An 18857-nucleotide genomic window follows, 5' to 3' on the forward strand; every position below is an offset into this window, starting at 1 on the left:
CCTCTGTCCTTGGGATTTTCCAGGCAAGAATAACAGAGTAGGTTGCCATGCCCTCCCTTCCCGGGGATCTTCCCGACTCAGGAATCGAACCTGGGTCTCCACTGCGGGCAGATTCTTTACTGTCTGAGCCACCAGGGAAAGCCACATAATTCACAAAACCGATCTTTCCACCATGTGACAAGGACATCCACTTGGCCCAAGGCTCTGTCCACACCACTGACAACACCTCCTGGAGTCTGTCCCAGCCTACAGACATTGGTCTGGCCTCTCAGAAGTACATTAGGAACAAGATCGGACAGATATAATGCTGCCTGTCCACTGGCATGCTTCCAGTGACATTTTTACCCAAGTGTTCGCTCCATGCCAGGCGGTGAGCTCTTCAGGCCTAGTGGAGAACACACGTGATTTTGGAACCAGAAACATCGACCACCTGGTAAGAATCTTTTAACCAGTGAGGGCTAGTTTTTCTTTTATGGGCCTCATATTTGAAAAATGTTGGCTTATGAAACAAATTGCACAAAATAATAATACATTTCTCACTGTAAATCAAAACCAGGACTACAAGGAGGGCCGGTTAACTAGGATTTTTTTTCCTAGGTCGTGAACATTTAGAGGTCACATGAATTTAAAATAATAATTTAAAAAAGCCCGGCGTCTAGTTAGCAGGGATGAATGGTTAAAATAGAAAGCTACCAGATGGCGCACACTGGTAATAACACCCATCTGTGAGCCGCAAAGTGAATTAAAAAGTTGATTTTGGGGTCTGTCGCATGCTGTTTGCCACAGGTGCCAGAAATTGCTAGTTCTGGGCTCCACCTACCAGCTAGGGTTCTGGAGCAGCATAACAGAACCACTGTTACCACACTAAGTTGACATGTTTCCAGCCACCAGAAAAAAACTGGGTATTTTTGTCAGGCGGCTCAGTCTTACCAGAGCTAATGTAGGCGTTCTGTTTGATTTTCAGAGTACTGGAAAAACCTTGTGGACTCATGCTGCGCTTCTACAGCGCCTATGGCTCCTCTTGAACTCATTTTTTACTATATTATTAATCCATCAAAAGGATTCATTTATCCATTTGCCTCCCCATCCCCAACGCCCTTCGTGGTGGTTTAGTCGCTAAGCTGTATCCGACTCCCGCAAACCCATGGACTGTAGCCCACCAGGCTCCTCTGTCCATGGGATTCTCCAGGCAAGAATACTAGGGTGGGTTGCCATTTCCTTCTCCAGGGGATCTTTCTGACCTAGGGATCAAACCCAGGTCTCCTGCACTGCAGGCAGATTCTTTACTGACTGAACTGGGTACCACCTAGTCCTGGAATATTTAAAAGCACATAATAGTTGCTCAATAAATACTGGCCCACATTGTTACTCATCTTGTTACCGCCTGTGTGAACTCTTAACTATTATTTGCTAGAATGATCCAACCTCTCATTTTACAGATAAGGATATTTTACAATGAGACTCTCAGGGGCTAAATGGTCTGCAATGGAATCCCAGCCTCTCGGATCCTCACATCCCCAGGATCTGGTGTGGTGGCCTGTTCCATTGTGAGTAAAGACTGGCAATTATCAGTGACCACGGGCGGGGCAAATAGGCAAGTGGGTGGTGGTGGATAATGCGAGGGAAGGCAAGCAACCCATTCTCATAAAATTAAAATTTAAATACTAAATTCAAATTATCAAGTCGGTCAAGTCTTATCAAGTGAGTCTATCAGGACGCTTACTGCATCAGAAGAAAAAAGAAGGAACTCTCTTTCAAAAATGGAATTATAGGAAATAATCGTTTGGGAGATCATGGAGTCCGAAAGATAATTACACATCTCATGCCACTTGCCTTCAGGATAAGACTGAAGCTTCATGAGTCATACAGGGAGATTAGCATAGTCCTGAAAGGCTAGGGTTGAATAACAGAAAACAGACACGCAACAATAACTGCACCCTCCGCCCCTGCCACCACCCAGGGTCAAAATAAAAGCAAGTGAAGACACCTGCAGCATAGCCATAAATTAGAGAGAGAAAAAAAAAAATTACAAAGGACTCCAATCATCTTTCCCAGTACAGTTTAGATTTTAATTACTTTAAATGGAAATGGTATTTTATGATGGTGAAAGATGCCGTGGAGAAGGACAAATGCTTCATTACTTTGGAGAGAATGCCAAAATTTCTGTCAGCTTAAAAGCACAATTTAGAAAGCTTGTGACTAATGTGATCTACATGGCCAGTAAAGTACAAAACCTTATTTGTTCTCACGAAGGCCATTTCACAGTGTCTGGCAAGGAAGCAAAGAGCACCCTCCCCTCTCTGCTGGAGTCATTTGCCTTTGGAGTCAATCACTTTATTCTGATATTTTTGGCATCTTCCTATTAAGAGGGATGCATTTCCTTTGGCTGTGGGGACACTTCTTGAGGAAGATGAGATTGAAGGGCTGTAGGTAGTAAGCCACTTGAAAGAAGCTTCAGGACAGTAATTTCTCTTGCCACTGATGGTCACACCTTACCCAAGTACAGAAAATCAGATGAAATACATTAACTGGGTCTCTATGGCTGGACCTCCCATAGCAAGCAAGTAAGCAAGCATAGTCTGATTAAATCTCTGCTTCAGAAAGTCCCTATAATCATAGCTCTGCGAGGGGGAGAGTACCATTCTCCATATGGTCTGTACTAATGTTAGCTTTACAGATGTTCTCATAATCTGGTAAAAGAGAAGTGAGGACGTTTCCCACCTTCACCCTGGACCCCGACTCATGAAACAGGTGCTCTGTGACGGCCAGATTTAGACAGCCAGGATGTGAACGCAGAGGGAGGAAACTGGAGAAGGATACACCCTTCGGCCCCATTCCCAGTGGCATGAGAACCACCCCCCCCCACCCTGCCCCATTAGAGCAGATTCTCCCCAACTCAGAAATAGTTGGGAAGTGTAGGCTGATGTGTAATGAAAGGTGCCAGAGAGCAGGAACAATTCCAGAACTCCACCACCGGCATCAGCAGCTCACCTAAGCTCACACAGCCGAGACGCTCATGCATTCAACAGAGCCTGATAGTATCTTTTGGAAAACCTTGAAGGACAAGGTGATGTCCCCTCAATGCCTAAGCAGCCTTAGGGACACGCTGCAAGCTGGCTAGAGAATATCCTCTAAACAAGAGATTTCTTTACTCCTCTAATCTCTTTGTAAAGCCAGCGGAATAAAATCACTGTCAGGCAGAGACCTCTCAGTGATCACTACTCTAAATTCAGTTGTCCTGAGCTACTCATGAGATGGGCACGTTCATCTAGAAGCATCTGTTACCAGCAGACCAGCAGTAGATGCTCTGTGTGTTCTTGCCCATCCTGATAGCAAAGACAGGCTCCCCACTAACTTGGCAAAGGTACAAAGCTTCCAAATGGAACCGTATAGCTCAGGTGGTAAAGAACCCACCTGCAACACAGGAGACCCCGCTTCAATTCCTGGGTCAGGAAGATCTCCTGGAGAAGGGAACGGCTACCCACTCCAGTATTCTATACAGGCCATGTGGTCACAAAGAGTTGGACAGGACTGAGTGACTTTCACTTTCTTTTACTTCCTCTTCATGGCTACGTGCCAGAGAGTCAGGGAGCCCATTTAGTTCTAGAGACTTTTGACAAATACGGCGCAAGTTCAGGGACCAAAAGAGAAAACCTCCAATTCTGGCGTCTAACTGTCCAACAAAAGTACGTCTTACATGTTCAGATGCTCTGGGTTGGAATGACCCATCTGCGAATACCACGGTTATAAGTGGTTACCCATTCAAAGCTGTCCTCAATTCATGAATATCCTCCCCTCCTGTCTTGGTGAGGGGCTGGCCAGCGTCGTTCTGGTGTACCTCCAGTGCCTGGGGTATTCACCACCTTCTGGCTCAGCCTTCTGGCTGTTGAAGCTCTGATCATCCTGCTTAGCCTCCAGCTTTCAGTGTGGATGAGCTGGAAGACCATTCCTGGTGTGACTGAGAGCTCAAGTTTACTTCCTATGGAAAAATAATGATTTTCACACTTCAGGACAGTCTTTTAGTTGGCTCCAAGGAACTCCCTGGTGGCCCAGTGGTTAGGACTCCACAGAGTTTAGGTTCAGTCCCTGGTAGGGGAACTAAGATCCTGAAAGCCTCACACCAAGGCAAAAAACAAACAAGCAACAACTTCCACAAAAGTAGGCTCCTGCAGGAAGAGCTGGTCTGCTGCGTTTCCCCGGTGGGGATGAAGGCTCTGAGAACTGAGGCCCATTCTCTTTTTTCTGCACCACTTAGGTTCAGAGTCAGTTCTGACACCGCAGTGAAAACCCCCATTCCTACTGATGGTGGGGTTTGGAACCAGCATTCGCAAGCTCCGAATGCAGCAGGTCTTGGCATAAAAGCAGTGGAGACAGAAACACCCTAAACCATAGATGTTTTAAAAAAACAAAATCTGTAGCAGATTGGACTGGAAGCAAAGGCGCCGGCAGGAGTGGCTTCACTGGAGAATAAAGTCCCAGAAACTGAGATTTTTTTAAAGCACCTTCTAAAAATATATCTCTGTGTGTCTAAACCCAGCACCTAGACTGGCCCACCACAACCCTTAGGACCCCCAGCTCAGAATGGCAGGTGGCACACACGTGTTCCTGCGTGATGTTGTGTGGCTGCTGGCTGTGAAACTAACAGGAATCGGCTCGGGAGCACTTGCTGGCTGGGCGCTGACCCTTCCATAACATCTGGAGGAGGCGTTCTTGTGCTGGCATGCTCTGTCCTGACATCTCGGGAGTCACCACTCAGATCTACTGTTTTAACTGTGTGAGCGATTCTCTTCCCCAAATACTTTTTTCTCCTGAGCATCAAATAAAAAGCACTTTTCCCCGCATAACAGCTGAGTGTATCTGGTGCTCTAGGAGACTGCGGGTAGCCCAGGCTCCTGCGGTCCTGTCTGTCACCCCTGAGTGTTCTCCGCGTAGTCCCAGCCCGCTCATCGCACCATCGTCAAGTTCAGCCCTGGGGGAGAGAGAAAAAGAGGAAGGCTTCCGAGTACTCGACAGGAAAGGCTGCTGCGTGCCTCGCTGCACCAGATCTTTCCTTCCTGATGCGAATCTGGGTCTTTCCTTTTTCCGACATCAGCTGAGCTGTTCAGTGCCGGGCGCTAGTGGACTCCCTGCTGTCTACCCACTAGATGCCAGTAGCATCTCCCTAGTTGTGACGACCAGAACATGTCTCCACATGTTGCCACAGCCCCTGGTTGAGAACCACTTCTGGATCTGTCCACTGGCAATGTTCCCAATGGTCTTCAATAAATTCTTCAATTCTTCCTTGAGGGTGTTAATGAAGCCATCACCAACCACCTGCCCGGGGGCCTAAACAATGCACTTTGCACATTCTTTCCGTAGATTGGGCCAACATGACCACGCCCTCCTCTAGGGAATCTTCTCAACCTAGGGATCAAACCTGCGTCTCTTATGTCTCCCGCATTGGCAGGCGGGTTCTTTACCACTAGTGCCACCTGGGAAGCCCCCAAACAATGCATTCTGCACATTCCGCAGATTTGGCCAACATGGCCTCATAGTTTCGGGTATCTGTGGATCCACTGCATGAAGATAATGTGACTGGCAATGTTGTGAGTCTTCCAGCTGTTTGTTGAACTCAGATCAGCATGCACTGCTTTGCTGCCTCTGAGAACACGGTGACGTGGGACCCTGAAACACCCGTGGCTTCTTAATTGAGAGTTGGGAAAATGGAAGAAATCTGAAATCAAGGTGCTACAGAGCCACCATAATCCCTTCGAAGGTTCTAGAAAAGAACCCTGGCCTTGCTTCCTCCTCTTTCTGGTGGCTCCAGGTGTTCCCTGGCTCACGGCCGCATCACGGAGACCTCTGCCCACATCTTCACATGTACTTCCCCTCAGTGTCTGTGTCAAAACCTTTTGCCTCCTTCTTAGGCTGGTATTTCAGGTTCGCCTGGATGATCCAAGATAATCCCCTCATCTAAAGATCTTTCACTTAATTATATCTGCAGAGAAGCTTTTTCTAAGTGAGGGAACATTTCAGTCAGTCAGTCAGTTCAGCTGCTCAGTGGTGTCTGACTCTGCGACCCCATGGACTGCAGCACGCCAGGCTTCCCTGTCCGTCACCAACTCCCCAAGCTTGCTCAAACTCATGTCCATTGAGTCGGTGATGCCATCCAACCATCTCATCCTCTCTCGTCCCCTTCTTCTCCTGCCTTCAATCTTTCCCAGCATCAGGGTCTTTTCAAATGAGTCAGCTCGTCCCATCAAGTGGCCAAAGTATTGGAGTTTCAGCTTCAGCACCAGTCCTTCCAATGAATATTCAGGGCTGATTTCCTTTAGGGTGGACTGGCTGGATCTCCTTGCAGTCCAAAGGACTCTCAAGAGTCTCCTCCAACACCACAGTTCAAAAGCATCAATTCTTTGGTGCTCAGCTTTCTTTATGGTCCATTTACAATGGACCATGAAGAAAGGGAACATTTACAAGTTGCCATTCTTGGGTGGTCATTCAACCTACCACAGTGTGTGTGATGCAACTTTAGGACAAACCTTTCTTGAAAATTTTTGTCAGGATTCTGCTGTTACTCCCCCGCCTAAAGCCCTTCTAGGACTCATTGCTGCTCCTTGAGAACATGCCGAGCACAGCCTGTAAGGTCCCTGCCCACCTCAGCTCTTCTCTCCTCCTTCCTCTGTACACACTACTGCAGTTTCTGACAAACACTAAGTGTCTTCCTGCCTCTGGCCTTTAGAGAACACTAATTTCCCTGCAGGAGGAACAGCTCCACCCTTGTGCTGTCTCACTTCCGCTCATCCTTCCCTGTTCATCTATTCATCTATTTTGCAAATATTTACCAAGTTCCTGCTGTTTAGGAGCCAGGATACAGCAGTGAATGAGGAGACACGGCACCTGCTCTGGTGGGAGTTTATACTGTAGGAGATGAAATGGGCCTTAAAACACAAAAGCAAGAGCAAGAGCAGATTTTGTAACCGCTGTCAAGGAAAGAAGACGCTGTGACAGTGACAGCGAGTGGCGGGCGAGTGGTTCCTCTACAGGGGGACAGGGCCAGTGTGTACAGGGCCAGAGAAGGGCTCTGCGAGTAGAGGACACTGAAGGTGAGCTCCGAACACAGGAGGGAACCAGCCACCGGTAGATTACAGGAAAGAGGGAGGCAGGGGCCAGAGAGAGTCAGGATTGGGAAGAGTAAATGAGGCGTCTGGATTTTACCGAAGTAAGAAAGTTACAGAGGAGTTTAAACAAAAGCGTTGAAATGTTCAGGCTTGCGAGTCTGAAAGATCAGTTCAGTCGCTCAATCGTGTCCAACTCTTTGCATCCCCATGGGCTGCAGCACGCCAGGCTTCCCTGTCCATCACCAACTCCCGGAGCTTGCTCAGACTCACCCCCATTGAGTCAGTGATGCCATCCAAGCCTCTCATCCTCTGTCGTCCCTTTCTCCTCCTGCCATCACCTTGGGGCTAACCTAGGTGAGGAAGGGCGGTGGCTTGGACCAGGACACAGGAAATAGAATGCATGGACGAGGAGGACTTGACATACAGTGTGGTGGTCCAGCCCCAGGCTTGAGGGGGCTCTCGGTGGGGTTGGTGTGGGGAGTGGGCAGGTCACCCCTGCTTACACGCCCTTTGTCCAGCGTACTTCTGTACTTCTGAGACCTGCTGACTGGTCTGCACAACATAGTGGCTTCATGTGCTGAAGGCAGGAGAGACCAGGAGTTTACCAAGGCCCATGGTCCCCCTTCAGGATAAAGGACAGACTTTCCCACTCTAAAAATGCAGAACTCTTGTCCTTCTTTTGACCAACTGAATTAGAATCACTGGAGATGGAACCTGAAGCATTAAAAAGAAAAAAAAAAAATCCCCAGGTGATCCCGATAGTATCAATCCACAGACCAGAAACTTTCTGCCACTCTGGTCCACAGAAAAGAAAATCACTTAAAAAAAAAATACAGAGGCTCAGCATTTGTAGTAATTGTGCAATGTGGCATTTGGAACAAAGGATTTAACTAACAGTCTGAGGAGAGAGATTAGCAGGATAAATCAGCCTTGAAAAAACAAAAAGCATCCATCCTACTTAGATCTGGTCCTAACTCAAATTTTCAAAAACAACAAACTGTCGCCCTGAGGCTCAGCCGAAAGTAGACTTTGAAAGGAGAACCGCAGTTCACATTTATTAACAACTCATAACCACCTGGTTATCATTAGTTACAAGATGGAAATGATCTGAAAGATAGGTAGGAAACAGACAAATTACCTAAGGACCAAAAGGAAGAAAAAAGTGAATTACAAATCTCTCTGAGAGAAAAACAAACGAAAAACATGGAAGGTGAATTGACATAAAATTTCATAGCTCTGTCCTGTACAGTAAGGCTCCTTTTATGCCTGACTTTATCCCACTCCTACAGAAATAAGTGTACATCTTTGGTCCAGTGGCTCCAGCCCAGCCCCAAGTGGTTCAGGGGTCAGGAGGTCCCCATGGGGCTCCCTGAGAAAGGGAAAGGTGTAGAGTCACAGGGCAGCCCACAGTGATGACGCTGATAATGCTGCGTGTGCCGTTCACAGCGGGTGAGGTTCTGTTCTGAACTGTCCTGTGCCGCCTTCATGAGATCGAGACGAGTCATAGCTTAGATGGGGTTACTCTCCTCCCATCAAAACAGAGTCACGGGCTCTGTGCTGTCCGAGAGTTTAGGCCATCTTGTTTAGGGACATTCTCTAGCATCTTGCGGAGAAGGCAATGGCATCCCACTCCAGTACTCTTGCCTGGAAAATCCCATGGATGGAGGAGCCTGGTGGGCTGCAGTCCACGGGGTCGCTAGGAGTTGGACACGACTGAGCGACTTCACTTTCACCTCTCATTTTCATGCATTGGAGAAGGAAATGGCAACCTGCTCTGGTGTTCTTGCCTGGAGAATCCCAGGGACAGAGGAGCCTGCCATCTATGGGGTCGCACAGACACGACTGAAGCAACTTAGCAGCAGCAGCTAGCATCTCGTGCTGATGTGGTCCATGGACCAGCAGCCTCGACATCGCCTGAGAGCTTGTAGAATCTCAGGCCCCACTCCAGACCTACTGACCCAGAAGGTGCGTTTTTCCAGTGTTCTTGGAAATCTGGACTCACATTAAAGCTTGAGAAGAACCACTCTAGAACTATCCAGGGATGCCCTATTCTGATCAAAGGGAGCATGTAAACCAACAACAACAGGTTCCCTGGATCCAGGCCCTAGAGGTTCTGATCTCAAAGTCCAGGCATCTGCATCTTGAACAAGCACCTCAGATGATTATGACTCTTACACTCAAAGGGTAACTTAAGAAACAGGCCATAGATGGTAATAAATGATAATCAGTAACTCAAGAAAGGAATTAAGTAACAGACATAGTCCAGCATCTTCCTGAGGGGCAGTATTGTACTGTATCACTTGGGGGTCACTGTTGAACACACAACCTCCCAAACCCCTTCCCCAGATGTTTTGTGCAGTAACTCAGGATGAGGATCTGGGAATTTCTATTTCTGATTAGTACCCTGGGTGGCACTGAAAGAGATTTAGGTGCACTGCTCTAGCGGGAAATATCCATGGTACAATGGCGAAGGGCACCGTGTGAGGCGAGCCTGTCCTGGCCAGCTCACCACCTGTTGCTTAAAGCAGAAGAACTAGGTCCTTGGTGGGGGGAAGGGCTCATGTACCAAAGAAGTTCCCACAAAGTCATACACACGCATGCGTGCATGCTCAGTCGTTCCCAACTCTTTGCAACCCCATGGGTCACAGCCCACCAGGCTCCTCTGTCCATGGGATTCTTCAGGCAAGAGTACTGGAGTGAGTTGCCGTTTCCTCCTCCAGGGCATCTTCCCCACCCAGGGATCCAACCTGCATCTCCGGTGCTGGCAGGTGGATTCTTTACCGCTGAGCCACCTGGTAAGTCCAGAAAGTCATCTACCCTCATGTAAATGTTCTGTGGAGTACACACCAAGCTTAACTGGGAACAGAGATTTTTCACCAGGAAGAAGTTCCTGCATTTGAGGAATAATGAGGTAAGTCTCTTCCTGAGAAAAGACACTCAAACATATCAACATGAGGTAAATGGTACTTAGGGGTCACCTCTCTTTCATGTCTTGAGGCAAAGTAAAGATTTGAGAAGATAATTATCCAAACAAAATCATCTTTGAGTCTGCACTGTCATCTCAAGGAGAAAAAATTTTTTAAAAATCAACAGAGAAACCAAGGGGGAAAAAGTCTTAACTAGAAGACCAGGAATAAAGATTCAGACTCTGGTGCAGAAGAAAGTAATCAGGCAGAATGACTGTCATGAGAAATGACAAGCTGAAGTTACATGGTTATGAAGGGACTAATGATGCTCAAGACTAACGATTCAAATCTACTTCCGAGCAAAGTCTCAGTGGGAAAGAATTTAATTTAGAGGGTTTGCCTTCAAGGAACAGGGACAATCACAGAGGTTGACAAAACTCAGCTGCTTCAGGGAAGGAACAGGTAACAGAAACATGTGCATTTCAGAGCACAAAAAATCAGAACATAAAGAAAAGCTGCTAGATAATAAATGCTCTGAGTGTGTGTTAGTCACTCAGTCGTGTCCGACTCTTTGCAACCCCATGGACTGTAGTCCACCAGGCTCCTCTGTCCACGAAATTCTCCAGGCAAGAATACTGGAGTGGGTTGCCATTTCCTTCTCTGGGATAATAAAAGTTGACTAGGTTCTTAAGAAAGCTCTTATTTCCTTCCAAGGAAATAGTTAGAAGCACGGCAGCCAATGGTTTTCCCACAATGGTTTAGATATTGTTTTAACCATCAGCAGGCTTTAGAATAAATGACTTCTTAGGGGTATCATGGAAGTACCTACCCCGAAGAAACAAAAACTCTTAGTAAAAGTTCCCCATTGATACCATACAAGCAACACTTTCCTGCTAAGAGTATTTCAAGAGTGCCATCAGGGAGATTCACTGGAGAAATTAACCTAAGTGCTGCACAGAAATTCATTTTCTGGGAATCAGTTATGCCTGTGGGTGTCCAGGGTACTCTTTGAAGATCAGCAGCATGAGAGACCCCAGGACACAGGGATGAAATACATTCTTTCCATCTTTTCATAATCAGTACAGAAAATAGACACTGCCCACAACAGGGCAACTTTTATAGTCTGTCAATAGCTTTTTGACTGTTCCACGGCTTCAGGGAAAATAGCAAGTCTGGTTATTTCATTGAGAGATTAAATAGGATAAAAACGACTTAAAGCTCAGAGACAAAGTTTCGCAGGTTTAATAGAACTATGAGATATGTTTCTAGGTGCTCCACTTTCTAGGGTCATTAATATAGTCTAAGCTTCTCTGGGGCCACCCCACTTCATCCCTGCAATCCTTGCTGAGGAGGCAACTGTGTTTTCAGCTGATGGCAACTCCCCTACCATTTAGCTTGCAACGCGGCTACAGAGAAGATATGTTCTGTTGCTTCTGTTTTTGACAAAGTGAAGAGCTTGCTTCAGTAGATAAACCCTGCTCTTCTACAGTTAGCAATCACATAGGGGACACGCTTGTCAAATACAGCTAAGAAGGCTACATGTTAAAGGCCTGGGGGACACTCCAGGTTGTCCAAGTGCCACACTGTCTGAATGAGCAAGGAGGTGGGGCGAACACCCGAAAATGGGGGAACCAACATGACATGGGCATTCCTGGTGAATTTCTCAGCTGTTACTGGCCCTGCACTTTTAAGCAGCTCACATGGGTCTTTGAATTTAGGATGGAACCATTAAAACAAGAGGACAACCAGACAAGATATTTGCCATAGTTTTTGTGACCCACTGAATTTCTGGCTGCGTAATCTGGGTTGCTCACAGATCACAAAGGATGCTGTATTCACTTCTCAAACCTTCCCTTTCACCTTGTTTCATGTGAGTCAGTGTCCAGGAGGAAGAAGTGGTATGGGGAGAATAAAAGAAAATGGGAGGGGATCTGGGAAGAGGGAGCCACTGGTAACAGTTTCAACCAAGATTGCCAGTTTCTAACTAAGCACACTGGGGGAAGACTATTACCTAGGAGCTCATCTCCGTGCATAGCTTAATCCCTGACCTCTTACAGCTCAGACATTTGTTTAGGACAGAGTTACAAGAACTAGAGCCTCTTGATGAAACTGAAAGAGGAGAGTAAAAAAACTGACTTAAAACTCAACATTCAAAAAGCTAAGACCATGGCATCCAGTCCCATCACTTCATGGCATAGATGAGGGATCAATGGGAACAGTGACAGACTTTATTTTCTTGGGCTCCAAAATCACTGAAGATGGTGACTGCAGCCATGAAATTAAAAGACACTTGCTCCTTGGAAGAAAAGCTATGACCAACCTAGACAGCATATTAAAAAGCAGAGACATTACTTTGCCGACAAAGGTTCGTCTAGCCTAAGCTATGGTTTTTCCAGTACTTGTGTATGAATGTGAGAGTTGGACCATAAAGAAAGCTGAGTGCTGAAGAATGGATGCTTTTGAACTGTGGTGCTGGAGGAGACTCTTGAGAGTCCCTTGGACTGCAAGGAGATCCAACCAGTCCATACTAAAGGAGATCAGTCCTGAATATTCATTGGAAGGACTGATGCTGAAGCTGGAACCCAATACTTTGGCCACCTGACGTGAAGAACAGACTCCTTGGAAAAGACCCTGATGCTGAGAAAGATTGAAGGCAGGAGGAGAAGGGGACGACAGAGGATGAGATAGTTGGATGGCAACATCAACTCGACGGACATGAGTTTGAGCAAGCTCAGGGAGTTGGTGATGGACAGGGAAGCCTGGCGTGCTGCAGTCCATGGGGTCGCAAAGAGGGGATATGACTGCATGACTGAACTGAACTGACATCTGCACAAATAGGAAAGGGATGAATTTTCAGCCACACGTACTCAGAGAATGTAAAGTTATGAATGGCAGAGTTTTCCTGGATCAAACACATTTCTAAATCATTTCTTCTTTCTAAATTCTTTCACATTCATGGAACATGAGGGAGACACTTTAAGAGTGAGCTAATTCTTCTGGGTAATTCTCTGCTCTGAAAACTTAAGATTTCCTTTCCTCACTTTTGCCCCAAAGTGTCATATTTATTACCGTTTCTCATGTCTCCTTGTTACTTGACTTTCCTTTTAATGAGAAGTATCCTTCGCATCAACCGCCTAATAAAATCCTTGGTTGTATAGTTTAATTTGAAAGCACCTCCTTCACGAGCCATTTATCTATTTTCCCTTCTATTCCAAATGACAGACATTAAATTACATCTCTGGGTAGATGAGATTAATCTTCTACTCTAGAGTGAAGAAAAGAAGAAAAAGGTTAGAAACATTTAAAGCCTCTTTTCTTTTCTTTTGTTTTATTAGGAGAAGGCAGACTCTGGGTTGAAATCTTGATTTATTCCCCTTAAACCTATTTGAAGATCACCTTTAAAACAAGGGGTCAAATGCAGCTTGAAATGAATTCCCTGTTCAGTACTTATGTAAGTCCCTGGGTTATAGTATTTCAAAGCTAATAAATATTGTAGTCACATGAAGGCAGCCTTCTAATATGACAGTATATAGGATTTTAGAGGGATTGTGGTCTTTCAAGGAAAGGGATCTGGTTAGAAGGGAGACATTAGGGTAGACTTGCTGGAAAGCTGCCTGAAATCAGATAATTTTTCTGCATTTGGCCCTTAGCCATCAAACAAATAAGTCATTACTGCAGTCCACAAGGTAGCTATCTCTGGCCCAGGAGTTCACTAAATCACTTCAGTAGATCACTTGCTTTCTGTGGCTAGATTTATCATCTTCAAATATTTACTCAGTAAACTGCAATGCTGAGCTAAGGTAAACTTGCATTTTTGTGGCGAATTTGACTCTTTATTTCCAAAACAGAGAGGAAAGTGTCAAGCCATGTTTAAAGACATTCAGTTTCACATAGAGATTTTTTTCCTTTCCAAAAATATTAGCAGCAATGAATTAAAATAATTTTTAAAAATCTGTTTGAGTTAGAAAACAGATGAGTGAGCTTGTTCTCCCCATCCTTCCTGGCACATCATGTACCTGATAATTTTTATTTTTAAAGAAAATTAAAGCATCTTCTGGCTAGGACAGAAGATATCTAACAGGATGGTCTCTTAGCAACCATAGGATTCTAGGGAGGTCTACTGGGCCCCACTTAATGGAGAAAACATGGTTATACATAGAAATTTCAAATTTTAATGCCTAATTTCATAATTTTTCTTTGAAAATAATCTACCAAAAATGCTTTCTGATGGATTTATTATTTTTATAAATAGGACCTATAACTATTATAAAAATTCTAAAAGTGCAAAAAAGTTAAAAGAAAGCAGTAAATCATCCCAAACAGGAGTTAGGAGCTGTGCCACGCTCTGCCACACTAGAATCTGCTTTGTCTTTCCTTGGCAACCACTTCTTAAAGTTGATAAGCCAGATTTGTTCCTCTTTCTTTATTAGAAAGTGATTGATGATTTATTGATTTTTAACATTTTCCTCTTAATTATTTAAATTACATTTTGGCAATTTTATTAGGAATACAGCAGAAAACATGCTATAATTTTGAGTCATTTCCTCACCTTTTTTTTTTTTTAAGATTGCATGATATATGCTGTTTTTTAAAAAGGAATTTGGCTTTTGATTCTGACTCACCATCCAGTCCTCGTCTATAGCATTTTTATTTTTACAGACCTCTTACCACCTTGATTACCAATCTCTCTCAAATATTTTTTCTTTCAATTTATGAAGAGAAATGAAGAGAATGCACTAACAACCTATCATGGCCATATAATTAATAATGACATATTTATTTTAAAAGTACTGTGAAGGACTATTTAATGATAAGGAATGTTTATGAGCAAAAAAAGAGAGCATAGTGTGCAAGCATCCCTGCGTGCTCAGCCGCTCAGTCGTGCCCAACTCTGTGCAGCCCCGTGGGCTGTGGCCCGCCAGGCTCCTCTGTCCATGGGATTCTCTAGACAAGAACACCGGAGTGGGCTGCCATGCCCTTCTCCAGTGCACATGCATGCAAATAAATATTTTAAAAATATTTCTGAATAGCTTTAACAATGATTTTTCCAAACCTTAGGTCAAGAAATTGCTTTTAAGTTGTTCTTTATGCTTTTCTGCATTTCCAACTTTCTGTATGACACAGTGTTGCTCTTTAAACGGGAAAATGTTCTGAAATTTTACAAAATTCAAATATTAAGCGTGGATCTAAATAGTAAAGAAGGACATGCAATAAAAAATTATTTCCTCCCACTTCCTATCTTAGTTCAGCACCCACCCAGGGGTGCTAACTGATAACAATTTCTTGGTAGTCTGTCATAAAATTCAAGCACACATAAATATGTATATGTGTACATATGAGTATGCATGTGTTCTTTTGTATTAAAGTAGAATATAATACACAATATTGATACTTTGATTTTTTTTCCTACTTAGCAATATATATTGGACAAGTTACAATATTGGCCCATCTGGGTTGACCTAATGCTTATTAGGGACAGCATAGTATCCTCATTTACTTATCTGGCTAGACTGACAGCTTTTACTTTTTTCTCTAGATTTTTGTTATTACAAACAAACTACAATAACCTTTATAAATATATTTCTGTGCATCTGTGCACAACATTTTCTAGAGACAGAGAATGATCATTGCCAGATCAATGATCAAAGACAGATATGCCTTTAAAAGTTTTACAAATTGGTACTGTCTGGCACTCACCAATCTCTTATCAACTTTGCATGAGAGAGTCTTCCTTCATACTTTCCCAACGCTTTTTTTACCTTTTAAGTAAAAATGGGGTTTCACCGTTGTGTTCATTTTCAGTTCATTACTACTTAGCAAACTGAAAGCTTGAAAAAAAAAGTTAGTCACGCAGTCATGTCCGACTCTTTGCGATTACATAGACTGTAGCCTGTCCTGCTCCTCTGTCCATGGAATTCTCCAGGCAAGAGTACTGGCGTGGGTTGCCATGTCCTTCTCCTTATTTATAAATCATTGGAAATTTCTTGCTTCTGAACTGCGTGTCCATATCCTTCAACTATTTTTTGTTGTTTGTCCTTTTCTTTACTGCTTAATACTCTCTCTTTTACAAAATTTAGTCCTTTATAGGGTATGTTTAACAAACATACTATTTTTAATTTGTCTCCTGACTTTACATTTTTATAGTGTTTTGCCTCACATAATTAATTGTTTTGCACTGTAATTAGAGAAACTTTTATTTTATAGGTTCTGGGAATTAATTATTGTAAAGAACCCATCCAATATGAAATTTAAACAAAAGGTCACAAAGTGTTTTCAAGGAACATTTTCATTAGGTGGGTGACAATATAGGTTCTGGAAATGACCAAAAATGCACATAACTTAGGTAGACTCTACGTTGGAGTTCTGTCTCAAGAAAATAGCACAAAATGTCAAAATTTACAATAAAAAAACTAATAATAAAAATGTTTAACAATCACAGTTGCCTTACCCTCAATTTTAACATTACTTCTGTACAACAAAAGAACTATATTATAAATCTAGGTTTATACATATAAGATTTTTCTCCTTCTGTTTGAATAAAAATGAACCGTAGGACTGTTGCAGGTTCAGTTCAGTTCAGTTCAGTCGCTCAGTCGTGTCCGACTCTTTGCGACCCCATGAATCGCAGCATGCCAGGCCTCCCTGTCCATCACCAACTCCCAGAGTTCACTCAAACTCACGTCCATCGAGTCAGTGATGCCATCCAGCCATCTCATCCTCTGTCATCCCCTTCTCCTCCTGCCCCCAATCCCTCCCAGCATCAGAGTCTTTTCCAATGAGTCAACTCTTCCCATGAGGTGGCCAAAGTACTGGAGTTTCAGCTTTAGCATCATTCCTTCCAAAGAAATCCCAGGGCTGATCTCCTTCAGAATGGACTGGTTGGGTCTCCTTGCAGTCCAAGGGACTCTCAACAGTCTTCTCCAACACCACAGTTCAAAAGCATCCATTCTTTTTTTTTTTTTTTTTTTTCTTTTTTATTTTTTTTCTTTTTTTTTTTGGCAATTTATTTTTTTTATTTTATTTTTTTTTTAATTTTAAAATCTTTAATTCTTACATGCGTTCCCAAACATGAACCCCCCTCCCACCTCCCTCCCCACAACATCTCTCTGGGTCATCCCCATGCACCTGCCCCAAGCAAGCTGCACCCTACGTCAGACATGGACTGGAGATTCAATTCTTACATGACAGTATATATGTTAGAATTCCCATTCTCCCAAATCATCCCACCCTCTCCCTCTCCCTCTGAGTCCAAAAGTCCGTTATACACATCTGTGTCTTTTTTCCTGTCTTGCATACAGGGTCGTCATTGCCATCTTCCTAAATTCCATATATATGTGTTAGTATACTGTATTGGTGTTTTTCTTTCTGGCTTACTTCACTCTGTATAATTGGCTCCAGTTTCATCCATCTCATCAGAACTGATTCAAATGAATTCTTTTTAACGGCTGAGTAATACTCCATTGTGTATATGTACCACAGCTTTCTTATCCATTCATCTGCTGATGGACATCTAGGTTGTTTCCATGTCCTGGCTATTATAAACAGTGCTGCGACAAAAGCATCCATTCTTCCATGCTCAGCCTTCTTCACAGTCCAACTCTCACATCCATACATGACCACTGGAAAAACCTTAGCCTTGACTAGACGGACCTTTGTTGACAAAGTAATGTCTGCTTTTCAATATGCTATGTAGGTTGGTCATAACTTTTCTTCCAAGGAGTAAGCATCTTTTAATTTCATGGCTGCAGTCACCATCTGCAGTGATTTTGGAGCCCCCCAAAATAAAGTCTGACACTGTTTCCACTCTTTCTCCATTTATTTGCCATGAAAAGATGGGACCAGATGCCATGATCTTCATTTTCTGAATGTTGAGTTTAAGCCAACTTTTTCACTCTCCTCTTTCACTTTCATCAAGAGGCTTTCTAGTTCCTCTTCACTTTCTGCCATAAGGGTGGTGTCATCTGCATATCTGAGGTTATTGACATTTCTCTTGGCAATCTTGATTCCAGCTGGTGCTTCTTCCAGCCCAGCGTTTCTCATGATGTACTCGGCATAGAAGTTAAATAAGCAGGGTGACAATATACAGCCTTGACGTACTCCTTTTCCTATTTGGAACCAGTCTATTGTTCCATGTCCAGTTCTAACTGTTGCTTCCTGAACTGCATATAGGTTTCTCAAGAGGCAGGTCAGGTGCTCTGGTATTCCCATCTCTTTCAGAATTTTCCAGTTTATTGTGATCCACACAGTCAAAGGCTTTGGCATAGTCAATAAAGCAGAAATAGATGTTTTTCTGGAACTCTCTTGCTTTATCCATGATCCAGTAGATGTTGGCAATTTGATCTCTGGTTCCTCTGGCTTTTCTAAAACCAGCTTGAACATCTGGAAGTTCGCGGTTCACGTATTGCTGAAGCCTGGCTTGGAGAATTTTGAGCGTTACTTTACTAGCGTGTGAGATGAGGGCAATCGTGCAGTAGCATTCTTCGGCATTGCCTTTCTTTGGGATTGGAATGAAAACTGAGCTTTTCCAGTCCTGTGGCCACTGCTGAGTTAAGGGTTAGGGGGTTTATTTCTAGAGAGATAAAAATGTTCTGACCGTGATCATGGTCAAGGTTTGCACAATTCTGTAAACAACCCAGAAGCCACTGAATTGTACACTTTTTAAGTGGGTTAACTGCGTGGTATGTGAGTCCTGTCTCAATAACACGAAGAAATATTAAATGTGGTGAGTTCTGAGTGGAGCTGTGTGCAAAAGAAATAACTGTGGTTTGTCAGCTCACTGCTCACAGCATCTTCTGTACCAGCTAGGACACAGTTCCATTAGGAAACGGGTTTTCAGTGGGCTTATCTTCGG

At 43.9% G+C, this 18857-nt stretch overlaps 1 protein-coding gene across 3 annotated transcripts in view; it reads right to left on the bottom strand.

The window, feature by feature from the left end:
* DCLK1 (doublecortin like kinase 1) overlaps positions 1 to 18857 on the bottom strand; it is a 350660-nt gene that overhangs the window by 102715 nt on the left and 229088 nt on the right. The window lies entirely within an intron of this gene.

This window comes from Capra hircus, chromosome 12 (assembly GCF_001704415.2).
Source record: "Capra hircus breed San Clemente chromosome 12, ASM170441v1, whole genome shotgun sequence".
In the NCBI taxonomy this organism is placed as follows: Eukaryota; Metazoa; Chordata; class Mammalia; order Artiodactyla; family Bovidae; genus Capra; species Capra hircus.